This window comes from Periplaneta americana, chromosome 10, assembly GCF_040183065.1.
Source record: "Periplaneta americana isolate PAMFEO1 chromosome 10, P.americana_PAMFEO1_priV1, whole genome shotgun sequence".
Taxonomy (NCBI): Eukaryota; Metazoa; Arthropoda; class Insecta; order Blattodea; family Blattidae; genus Periplaneta; species Periplaneta americana.
Genome location: NC_091126.1, coordinates 175,555,005 through 175,567,410, shown reverse-complemented (window position 1 = coordinate 175,567,410; position 12,406 = coordinate 175,555,005). Strand labels below are relative to the sequence as shown.

At 37.4% G+C, this 12,406-nt stretch overlaps 1 long non-coding RNA gene across 1 annotated transcript in view; it reads left to right on the top strand.

The window, feature by feature from the left end:
• LOC138707353 (uncharacterized) overlaps positions 1-11,343 on the top strand; it is a 48,035-nt gene extending 36,692 nt beyond the window's left edge. The window contains exons 2-3 of the long non-coding RNA XR_011334192.1: positions 4,499-4,686; positions 10,817-11,343. This is a non-coding gene — a long non-coding RNA (uncharacterized lncRNA). The remainder of the gene's footprint in view (positions 1-4,498; positions 4,687-10,816) is intronic.
• Positions 11,344-12,406: the final 1,063 nt, after the last annotated feature.

Sequence of the window (12,406 nt, the reverse complement as noted above, 5' to 3'; positions counted from 1 at the left end):
TGATTCTCAAGGGCCCTTGCAAGGACGCGATTATTATCGTGACGTTACGTCGATACCGTCTCATGTGGCTGGTATAATAGGTTACGTCCATATTCGGCTTTTCCTTTTCAAGTCTCTAATGTTTCTTCAAATGGAACGTCGGAATGAGATGAGTGGCTAACAGGCTTGGGGCCCACACAGACACTTCCTTCCAGTGTTTTCGCATACGAACATTTCAAGTGTTTCTCCTATTTCATTCATTCATTCGGCCTGGATAGCGCAGTTGGTATAGCACTGGCCTTCTGTGCTCGAGGTTGCGGGTTCGATCCCGCCTAGGTCGATGGCATTTAAGTGTGCTTAAATGCGATAGCTTAAATGCGATAGGCTCATGTCAGTAGATTTACTGGAATGTAAAAGAACTCCTGCGAGACAAAATTCTGGCACACCGGCGACGCTGACGCAGTTGCGAGCGTCGTTAAAGAAACCATAATTTAATTTTTCATTCATTCATAGGATCCATTTGAACTATAATTTTATATTTATACATTATAAACCATATTTGGATTTTTTGACGTAAATGTACCTATAAACAGGGTAATTCAAAATAACACCGACAACGCTTAGAGTATTGTGTGTGATGGCAAACGGATCATTTTTCATTTCCATATCCATAAATGCATGTTTTGGGCATTGTGGGGCGTCAAAGTTTCTTCGGATTGTTTTTCATGTTATAATAGTTACGCATTAGCCATCAGTGTAAGGTGCATGGACGAACTGCATCTAATAACTTTACTGCTAATGCACTACATTCCTCCATACATCCTAATGGGTAGTTTGTGTTGTGTACCAGTGCAGTAACGTTGTTGACAGCATTAAGCTCCAGCTCACTTTGATGTAAATGTGCAGCGTCACCTGGACACCACCTATTCAAATCGATGGATTGGTCGAGGGGGCCTTTTCCATGGCCACCACAATCACCAGATCTTACACCTCTTGACTATTTTCTGTTGGATACCATGAAGAGTATGGTGTATGCTACTCCTGTAACATGAGAGGAGGACCTTATCACACGAATCCATGCAGCGACTGATATACACTTATTTGATCATGTGCGTGAATTCCTGCACCACCGTAGTCAAGTAGAAGGTGAAAATGTTGAACCCCTTTTGTAATTCACTGCATGATGTGATGCTCTTGTCGAGTTCCTTGACGAAATATGAAACGCACACCCAGCATCATATCCAAACCATTCTCAAATTTCGACGCCTCTCAGCGCCCACACTATGCATTTCCAGACAGGGGTTCCTTCTTGAAAAATTAATCAGTTTTCCGTTATGCGCAAAACATACTAAGCGTTGTAGGTGTTGTTTTGAATCACCATGTAGAAAGGTTACTATGCCTGAAAATTAATTTTAATAAATAATGTATTTACCAAAGGAAGAGACTAGTGAAGTACTTTGATGGAGTGTGGTATTGTATGGGGCAGAAACACGGACATTATGACGAAGTGAAGAGAAGTGAATAGAAATATTTGAAATGTTGATATAGAGAAGAATAGAGCATGTGAAGTGGACAGACAGAATAAAAAACGAATGATTAAGGGTAGGTGGAGTGGAGAAAAATTGTCTTTGGCACCAGGACTGGAACCTGGGTTTTCAGCTCTACATGCTTACGCTTTATCCACTAAGCCACACCGGATTCCAGTTCTGATGCCGGATTGAATTCTTTCAGTTTAAGTTCCACCTCTTAGTTTCCATTTAGTGGCCAACTCTCATGCACTGTGTTACAGATGTGTGACAGTGGCACAATGTCCAACACATTATGTGCAGATGTGCAGAGATGCACTCATTACGAGTGACTAAGTGGCCGGGATCCGACGGAATGAGCGCATATCATATTATTGTGATGTACTGAAGTACATATGATATTTCGATGCAAGAATTCTGCATTACCATATGATGAAGGATGGGTGGAGTGGAGAAAAATTCTCTCTGGCACTGGGCTTAATGGATGAAGCGTCAGCACGTAGAGCTAAAAATCCGAGTTTGAGTCCCAGTGCCAGAGAAAATTTTTCTTCGCCCCACCCATCCTTCATCACATGGTAATGCAGAATTCCTGCACGTAAATATCATACGTACTTCGATGCATCAAAATAATAAGAAACAAAGTTGTGTTGGAAAAAGTGGATGAAGAAAGAATGATGCTCAAACTGATCAGGAAGGGGGGATAGGAAATGTTTGGATCACTGGCTGAGAAGAAACTGCCTAGGCCCGTGAATTGGTAACCTTGAAGCAGTATGGATTGTGACGTCATAATAGATGCCGTAAGCTAGTGACAAAATTCCTACTAGCAGCAAAGAAACAATTCCAGAATACATACGAGGATATCGGAAAAGGAACTGGGCAGAAAGTGCAGGTGCGTCCGTAACTAATTCAAAATATGAATGTCACCTCCTATACAAGAGAGTTGCGGGTTCAATCTCCACATTAAGAAGAAATCAGTGGGTAAGAAAGTGTGTAATGTGTAATATATACAAGTTACATTTATTTTGTCCCCTTTCACTTCCTCCTAGCTCTACTTTGTATTTAATTTTTAAAAATTATGTTTCATTTAACGACACTAGCAACTGCTGAGGTTATATCAGCATCGCTGGTGTGCAGGAATTTTGTCCCACAGGAGTTCTTTTACGTGCCAGTAAATCTATTGACATGAGCCTGTCGCATTTGAGCACACATAAATATCATCGACCTGGGCACCCTCGCGCATGGAAGGCCAGCTCTATACTGACTGCATCACCCAAGGTGATTTGTATTGTTTTACTCTATATCGTAATGAATACAGTAGTTAATCAGAAAGTACTTTATAAAAATAATGCCCCCCTCCATGAAAATCTCCCAACTTTTAGAAATCCTGTGCACGTTACTCAGCATCATGCTATTTTGTATGCATGTTACATTACTTAAATTATTTAATTTATCTCTATGAGTAATAGTGTATGTCTTTTAAGAATAGTTCAAGGAAATGAAGACAGCATGAACATGAATATTGGGCTGAATTGTTGTAAAAAGCATAATGAGAAATTATGTGTCACCTTCGTAACAATGATTTGTAAATATTGCATTTTCCACAGTTTACGCCTTCTGGTCTGTTTCGACTTAAATTACTTAAAGCTCCTCTTTACAGCATTTCTTTTGTCTGCCTTCCTATTTGTGTATTAACTGTGAAGCTTAGAACTTGCTGGTTTTTACGTGGGAAGTTACTGGCCAGCAGAAAACCAGGTGGCATTTGAAGGGGGTCATGGTAGGGCAATTGTCACTTAACCAGACTTTAATGTATAGGGGAGACTTTTGTACCTTTAAACACTTTTCACATTTTATTTTTTTTTATTTTGGGAAATTGCATTTTTTAAATAAAAAAATACTTTAAATAATTATTGAAAATTCCTTTACATCTTCGTGTATATATTTTCCTATTCTACACATCTATTAAGGATAGAAAAAATAAAATGTAATATGTTCAAAGGTACAACAGGTTCATGTACCTTAGAACATACCCTCTTGTAAGTTAGAACACATGTAATATAGGTGTAAATATAGTTGTAAGAACTGACAATCATATTTAAAATGTATTTGCAATCATAAACCATAGCAGGCTTCTGTGATTTAGATTTTATTTCCTGGAGGAACAAGAATTGCTTCAACAGCTTTCTTCAAGGCATCTGGATCAATTTGGGACCTCTTAACTCCAGACTTATTTCGTGACATGATCTTAAAATAAAAGAAAGACAAAATCAATAGTATTGTGTACCTTGGAACATGTTCCATGGTACAAGATGTTCTGTGTTCAAAGGTACAAGAGGGTGCACGTTTAAACAAATATGACTCCCAAAACTAGAGATTCGAATACATCATGAAAATTATAATATGTTATTACTCACGAGATGATAGGGAACACACTGTACTTAATGGATGGTAACAAATTCAGTCTGGTTTTATGTTAGATAACATATATCAATGAACGAAATATTTACTTTTGGTACTAAAAAAGATTATTTCGTTCACAGAACTCACATTGCAATAAATCAAACCAAAACTACGACCATAGCTACTTAGCGGCTTTCCCTACAATATACTTCAGTTTGAGTCCTCTAGATAGTAGCAAAAAATAAAAAAACAAAAAATGTTCAAAGGTACACTATGCTAACGGTACAACAGTCTCCCCTACATCTTGACTACACAATTTGAACTCGCTGTATCACTTAAGAATACCCATATTGTTAAGTATGGAATAACGATTTTCTTGTGTCCATATGAAAAACTAGGTGGGTGACTAGTTTCGACTTTAGGCAGACTGTTGTACATTGACACGTTTTTTGTTTCTTATTTCTGCTGTTGCCTGGAGGAATCAGACTCAAGTACATTGTAGACAATATCTTTCTTTTTTTACTATTATTTGGCCGTATGTGTAACCTAATCCCTGTCTTTAAGAATTTATGGTATTCTTACTTTACTGCTTACAGATGTCAGGGTGTGTGTCCAGTTAGGGAGTGTCATCACTAGGTTTACAGTTTCCTGCTTTCTTAATAATGAACGACCTGTTTAAGGATTTTGGAGACAGCATGTCTGAGCTACTACTGCAAACCCTTAAAAAAGACATGTACAAGTACAATAAAGCATGGTAAATTACACTTGGGATTGGCTTTTACAGGTAATGTTTCTGCATTAATTCCCAAATTTCAAAAATTAAAATTTCGATATAGGGCATCACCCATGGAAAAGCGTATATTTAGGCTCTGTCTGCAATAGAATTGGTGCAAATGAAATCGGTAATTTTAGGTAGACTAATTTTTATAATTGAATCGGTGAGTTGGAAAAGGGGTCAAGTCCATCATTTTTGAAAATGGCGTTTATTGGCGATACCTGACTGCTATGTCTGTACGCATCATTTGGTATAACAAGGGGTCATGTCCCATCCACAGAAGTGTGCATTAGATTGGTATTGAGTTGGAGAAGGGGTCATGTCCGGAGATGACCCTTTTTCGAAGTATTCCATGGTAAGATACTACGTGTCGCACGTGTCACAGAATTGTGTAGGCCTATAGCCAGAACTTCCATTTTGTTTTAAACTGTTTCTGGCGTCTGTTGTGTTAAGTTCAGTGAGTGAAACTTCTCTGGTGCAGAGTTTATTAGTCGATAACAATGAGTAGTGACAATGATACATCCAGCAGTAGTGGAAATGTGTTAAGGCGAAAACGTCGACGTCGCGATGTGACAAACTATTCACCGTACAAGAAGAAAATGGCACAAGTTAAAGGACAACCTTTCACAATATCTAGGGGGAAACATATCCCACCTCGCAAGACTGGGTCTGACTGTTCATAAGTACTTGTTTATGCTATTGACGCGTAACACTAGCGGATTGTTTACTTTATTAGTTATCATACGTACCACTTATCCATTAGAGATTATGTTTTCGTATATGTCATGTTTTACTTGCAGGTGTCAAATGAGATGCTTTGATGCATTTTCCAGTGAACAAAAAAAGCAGATAATTAGCAGAATCAAAGAATGTGACAACAAAAATGATCAAGACTCGTATTTACAGTGCCTCATTCAATATCACGCTGTTGAAAGACACAGAAGCTGGAATAAAACAACGGAATCTACCCCAAAACCCAAGACATATTTGTATGAATATTATGTGAAGGTGAGTGGTGAAACAGTGAAAGTATGTAAAACAGCACACATAAACTTATATGGTGTTTCAATGAATGAGTGGAGCGTTTGCAAAAGCTGCTGGTTCAAGATAAATTGCCGAAAGATCAACAAGGTAGAAGTGCCAATTCCCGACATAATGTCATACCACGAGACATTTTCCTCTCAATCCATGCCTTCATAAAGTCGATTCCTGTACATGAAGTGCATTAGAGTGACACAAAGAAGTACTATTTTTCAAGCAATTTGAACATGAAAATTCTGCACAACATGTTTATCACGAAAAATCCTCAGAGTGGGGTGAAATATGACTTCTTTGTGAGTTACATGCATGAAAATTTCAACATCGGGTTTGGGCAACCACAAGTTGATGTTTGTAGTTACTGTGAAGAAATGAAGACAAAATTGCTGATTCCTGCATTATGTGATGCAGTGAAAAGGGTTGCTGCTGGTGAACTGAGTATTCATAATCGTAGAGCAAAGAAATTCTACCACAAAATGCAGGAAGTTCAGCAATTGTGCAAAGAAAGAGACGATGTGGCAGGCTTTGTCTCTGATTATATGTCAAATCTTCCGCTACCACACATTCCTGTCCAAGAGATTTTCTACTATCGGCAGCTGTGGGTGTACGAATTTTGTATTCATAATTTGAAATTGGGCGAAGCATAGGCCTACATTTATTCCTACCATGAGGGTCTTGCTAAAAGAGGACCAAATAAAGTATGTACTTGTTTGTTGCACTGCATCATGGAAAACCTAACTTCTGATGTGAAGCAGTTGTATTTGTTTGCTGATAATTGCCCTGGCCAAAACAAGAATCTTACCGTTCTTAGATTCTTGCTAACAATGATGCACCTTATTCCAGAGATACATTATTGCTTTCCTGTGCATGGTCACTCATTCAATGCATGTGTTCGCGACTTTAGCGTCGCAAAAAGGAAAATAAAAGGAGAGGACAGGATATATACTCCAAAGGAGTATGAAACTTTGATACATTCATCGCGTCAGAAGAAAAACTTCAGCGTCATAAACCTGGAAACAGAAGATATTCTGAACTTCAAGTCGTGGTGGCCAAACCACTACAAAAGGAATGTTACCTCAGTGTGCTTTTATGGTAGCAAAACAAAAGTGCAGTTTCAGATATATATGTACAGCCACTTCACTTTCCGTTGCGATTGTCCAGGAATCATTGAAGCCAGGACATCCATTGATGACCTCTCTACAGTACAGTTTTCACTGCTCAAAGGAGGCTGTAACGTAGATATTCCAGATTAACAAGCATATAGTGAATCTGTTCCAAGAAACAGGAAGAAACTAGATGATGTAAAGAAAATTCTGCAATACATACCTGACGAGCACAAACCTTTTATGACACTATCTGCCAGTGGCCAGCAAAGGATGGAGAAGATAAAGATGGCTGAAATATACCTACCATTGTCTGCATTTGTGACTGTATTTTGGGTATATTGTGAATAAATGTGTATGCACAAAACACTCTTTCATTGATATCTAATGTACGAAACATATAACCTTGCATAAAATGATCATTCCCCTGCAAACAGATGGCTAGTGGCCTCATCAGTGTCATCAGGTTCGAAAAGGGGGTCATCTCAAGTACGTTTAAACTGGATTACTGACCACACTCAATGTCTAAATTAACTTGTAATGGTGTATATTGTTTCACCCTGGAACCCATTGCTTTGTAGCAACTCCACGACACCATGCTTAAACCCTTTGTGTAGTAAAACAGTTTTTTGTCTCTCCTGAACAATTTACTTTTCAGGACATGACCCCTTTTCCAACTCAACGATTCAATTTAACTGCATAGCCAACCGCAAAGAACAAATTTCATGTCTCTTAGTAACAATGGCATTCATATTAAAACCTTCTGGGTATTTTTTCTTCATTGTTCTATATACACTTTTAGCACTTATATAATCACTGATTCACTTTATACCTTCCTCACTGTTTTAATACGAGGAAATCACCTGGCTGACTAGTTTCGAAGTGATGTTCTTTATTGTCCAAAGCCTAGTGTAACAAAGTCTTCTGTTTTTATGGTCAAGTTTATTTCAGTTTACTTACTTACTGGCTTTTAAGGAACCCGGAGGTTCATTGCCGCCCTCACATAAGCCCGCCATTGGACCCTATCCTGAGCAAGATTAATCCATTCTCTATCATCATATCCCACCTCCCTCAAATTCATTTTAATATTATCTTCCCATCTACGTCTTGGCCTCTCTAAAGGTCTTTTTTCCTCCGGCCTCCCAACTAACACTCTATATGCATTTCTGGATTCGCCCATACGTGCTACATGCCCTGCCCATCCCAAACGTCTGGTTTTAATGTTCCTAATTATGTCAGGTGAAGAATACAATGCGTGCAGTTCTGTGTTGTGTAACTTTCTCCATTCTCCTGTAACTTCATCCCTCTTAGCCCCAAATATTTTCCTAAGCACCTTATTCTCAAACACCGTTAACCTATGCTCCTCTCTCAAAGTGAGAGTCCAAGTTTCACAACCATAAAGAACAACCGGTAATATAACTGTTTTATAAATTCTAACTTTAAGATTTTTTGACAGCAGACTAGATGATAAAAGCTTCTCAACTGAATAATAACAGGCATTTCCCATATTTATTCTGTGTTTAATTTCCTCCCGAGTATCATTTATATTTGTTACTGTTGCTCCAAGATATTTGAACTTCTCCACCTCTTCAAAAGATAAATTTCCAATTTTTATATTTCCATTTCATACCGTTCAATATTCTCGTCACGAGACATAATCATATACTTTGTCTTTTCGGGATTCACTTCCATACCTATTATTTCAGTTTACTGTATGAAAAACAGTTCATTTCAGAGGAAATAAGGAGGAAGTATATTAAATGATATACACTATAAAGCAGTGGCGTGTGGTGATAAATAATCCTGGTGGTGCACAAATATTTATTATGATTATGATTATCATATTATTATTATTATTATTATTATTATTATTATTATTATTATTATAGGTACTAACTACTACATAACTATTAACATATGTTATGTAGGTATAGATTTACATAATTTTGTTAGTCAAGAAATTGCAGTTAGTCAGTTTCCTATGTGGTCCAGTAATAGCAAAGTAAAGTGTTCAATTTCTATTGCAGCATACCGCAAATAATATTTTTTTTCGCTATATTGCGTTTTATAACACAGTTCACACGTTCACAAGCATTCGATACATATGTCGTCTCATCAGCCTTAACTGCCAAAAAGTCAGCAGCTTTCGTTATTTCTTTGAAATCTCATCATGGCATACATCAAAATGGCTTGAAGGATTTCGTTCTGTATAGTGTTTTATGTGCTCTTAAACACTGTTCCTCTTTCCAAATGTTGCTTAAGAGTGCTTCTAATTAAGAACTGAAATTGATGAGCCCAAGAAAATACTAGCGTTTAAAGATGAGTTTCCGTCTTCGTGACCTCTTAAAGCCAACTAAAAGCTCCACAAAACCGCACGCACATATCTGTTCTTGGTAACTTTATCATTGTGAAGTGCAACAATCCAATTGAATCCAATTGTGTCTGTATGTTTGTTTGACTCAGCACTGCTAATTTAACATTATTGTTGATGTGTGCAGCTGAAGAATCGTGTTTTTTAACTCTTTCATTCATGTGCTTCAAGTCAATCATATCTGCAGAACGATAATTAAAATTATTTAGTTACTACTCACAGTCCTAAATTCAAACAGAAAAATAAATAAAATTCACAAAACATACTTATTTTTGCCAATAAATGTTCACTGTCGAACAATAGGCAAGGAAAACAAAAGACAGCGTTTTTTATATTGCAGCCACATATTGCATTTTTCGTAAGTCCGAATGTTGAATTTTCTTGTCACTTCTCTATTACTGTTCTTCGTCACTTATATTTTAATTCACGTGTAGGTCTACCCATCTTCTTTATTTTGATCTTTTCGTGTAAAGGTCTTATAGAAAATTACACATTTAAAAAATTTTGCACACTATTCATTGTAACATTTATGATGGAAAGAGCTTGAGAACACATCTGAAAGTGCTCCTAACCCCTCCTACGCACACTGTACTGCCTCCCTACCATGCTCCAAAGCCTGCCAGTGAAACAGCACTACTGCGCATGCTCGAATGGCACAGTGTGCCGCAAGTGTTGAGCGGTAAACGTAAGTCCCAGGCGTCAACAAGAACAGTACACGTGCAGCGTTATTTTTACACAGTACCGTATTATAATAAAGAATTATGTCGCTCACATAGTCTACTGCAGCTCATTGATATGTGTTATTTGAAGAGGTGGTGCACTGCTCCTGTGCTCCTTAAGAGAAATCGCCACTGCTATAAAGTCTTCCCTAAAAAATTTGTCTCCCTCTCCCAAACAAAAACTGCGAAGTCGCCCCTGTGTCTATCATAATATTAAACATATTTGATTGAGATCTGCATATATTTCCATGCTTATCACTATAGGTCACAAAACTCTGCCTGTCTGCTCCCCTGCCCACCAGCTGATTGTCTGCTATCGGGGTAAGGCAGGAATGCTATTTTTTTTTTATTTTTTTATTTTAGTCGGTTATTTTACGACGCTTTATCAACATCTTAGGTTATTTAGCGTCTGAATGAGATGAAGGTGATAATGCCAGTGAAATGAGTCCGGGGTCCAGCACCGAAAGTTACTCAGCATTTGCTCATATTGTGTTGAGGGAAAACCCCGGAAAAAACCTCAACCAGGTAACTTGCCCCAACCGGGAATCGAACCCGGGCCACCTGGTTTCACGGCCAAACGAGGTGTGGACAGGAATGCTATGTTGCACTTACTCCCTACAGCTTCCCCATGTTTACTAGAAATGTCGGAAGTCGAATTCTTCCCTGTGACCATAATAGTATTACTGCTGGGTTCTTGGCGATTTCAGTGCCACTTGTACTAGAGCTGCCACTGGATTTAAAGTGTTAACTTCAGTCAGTCAGTCTGTTTCTCTGTTTGCCTATGTGTCCCTCTTTCAAAGACTGGCTGATTAATTAAATTCACAGATTGAGACATAATTATTGAAAATTGCCATAACTGAATAGAAAAAGAACGCCTTACTTCAAACATTTTACTTTCTCTTTTCCAGATCCTGACTTCGGGAAAGGATATCTTCTCATGAAGGATGCGTTGATCGAAATTGACTCCACACTGCTAAATGAAATGTGATTTGTCCTGTAAAGTGTTACATCTGTGTTTGTGGTTGTTATTTGTTAATGTTGAAATTATTTATAATTAATGTTGAAATTTTGTATGTTGTATTTTAATTATATTGTACCTTAGTAATTACCAGTATGTGTTACTTGTGACATGTCCCATATCACGCAGTATGTGATCAGTTGGATGCAGTAAATGAATATGAATATGAATGACTCACCAGAGACTTTGTTACAGTTATTCTCATCCTTCCAGACAATCAAGCTGCCTTTAAAGCACTTGCTTCCATCAAACTTAAGCCTAAAATGATACGGAAATGCCTTCAAACCCGAAGGAACTGTCACAAAACAACTCAATGGAGCTGCGATGGGTGCCAGGCTGTCTGGTTAAAAGGGAATGAAAAAGTAGACAAGCTGGCCAAGGAAGGAGGAAGAAGCTCTTACATTGAACCTGATTCGATCTGCAGCATTAACAAATCAAATGCAAAACTGCAGTAAAACTATGAACTAAAAGAGAAGATGTTCAAAATAACCGGCCAATCTCTTGTCAGAACTCTTGTTAAATGCCCCAATCAGGCTCTCACGAAGTCTCCCTGCATCTGGACAGAAGAGAACTTAAGACAGTAGTTGGGTTAAGGTATATGTACACCTTTACATACAAAAAATTTTGTTTTGCATAATTTTGCTCTATAAAATTTTTATACAATTGAGAATGGTACCAGAAATAGAATGAAGTGAACAAATCCCTTGAAATTATGTCTAAATTTTTTATAAAAATTATTTTGTTTATAATTTTGACATACAACTTGAAACATGATAGCTCATGCAGTTTATAGCTTTCATACCATGGCATGATTGTGACTATAATAGTATTTAATCCATTAATATGTCACATCAACGGACGTATATACGTCACCCAAACATCGTAAGATGATGATTAGATAGAGCCATATTTTTTTTCACTGTTTTATAGCTAAAACTATTCTTTAGTGCCTGACATAGAGCTATTTTTTTTATTTTCGTTTACATTAATTAAACATTACCATATATGTAACGTATACTAATATTTTATGTTGCATAAATCATCTAAAAAATCCATAGATAATAATTAACTACATTAATGTTATTTTTCTCATTGTCAGGCACTAGGGGACATTTCAAGCCTCAAAATGACACCAATATCTTCTTGGTATCACCATATTTGACTGAGATATCATGTTTAAAAGAATTAAATATTCTAAAATTACTATTTACAGGAAATGAACCACAAACTTTCAGAACCTAGAAGACTGCATCGTCATATGTCACCCCTTAAGCAGCTTCATGTCGGTCCTGTTTCAGCATCTTTCTGCCTCTCAAATACCTCCTCCTTGTTTTAACTTCAGGTGTTGAATGTTTTTTGGCATTTTTGTCCTTACTTTCCATTGATGCAACAAATCCTGCGATGGTGCTTGTTCCAGGGTTTATGCTCATCCTCCTCAGAATTTTAATTTCTCCTTTTGAACTCTTATTAAAATGACGTA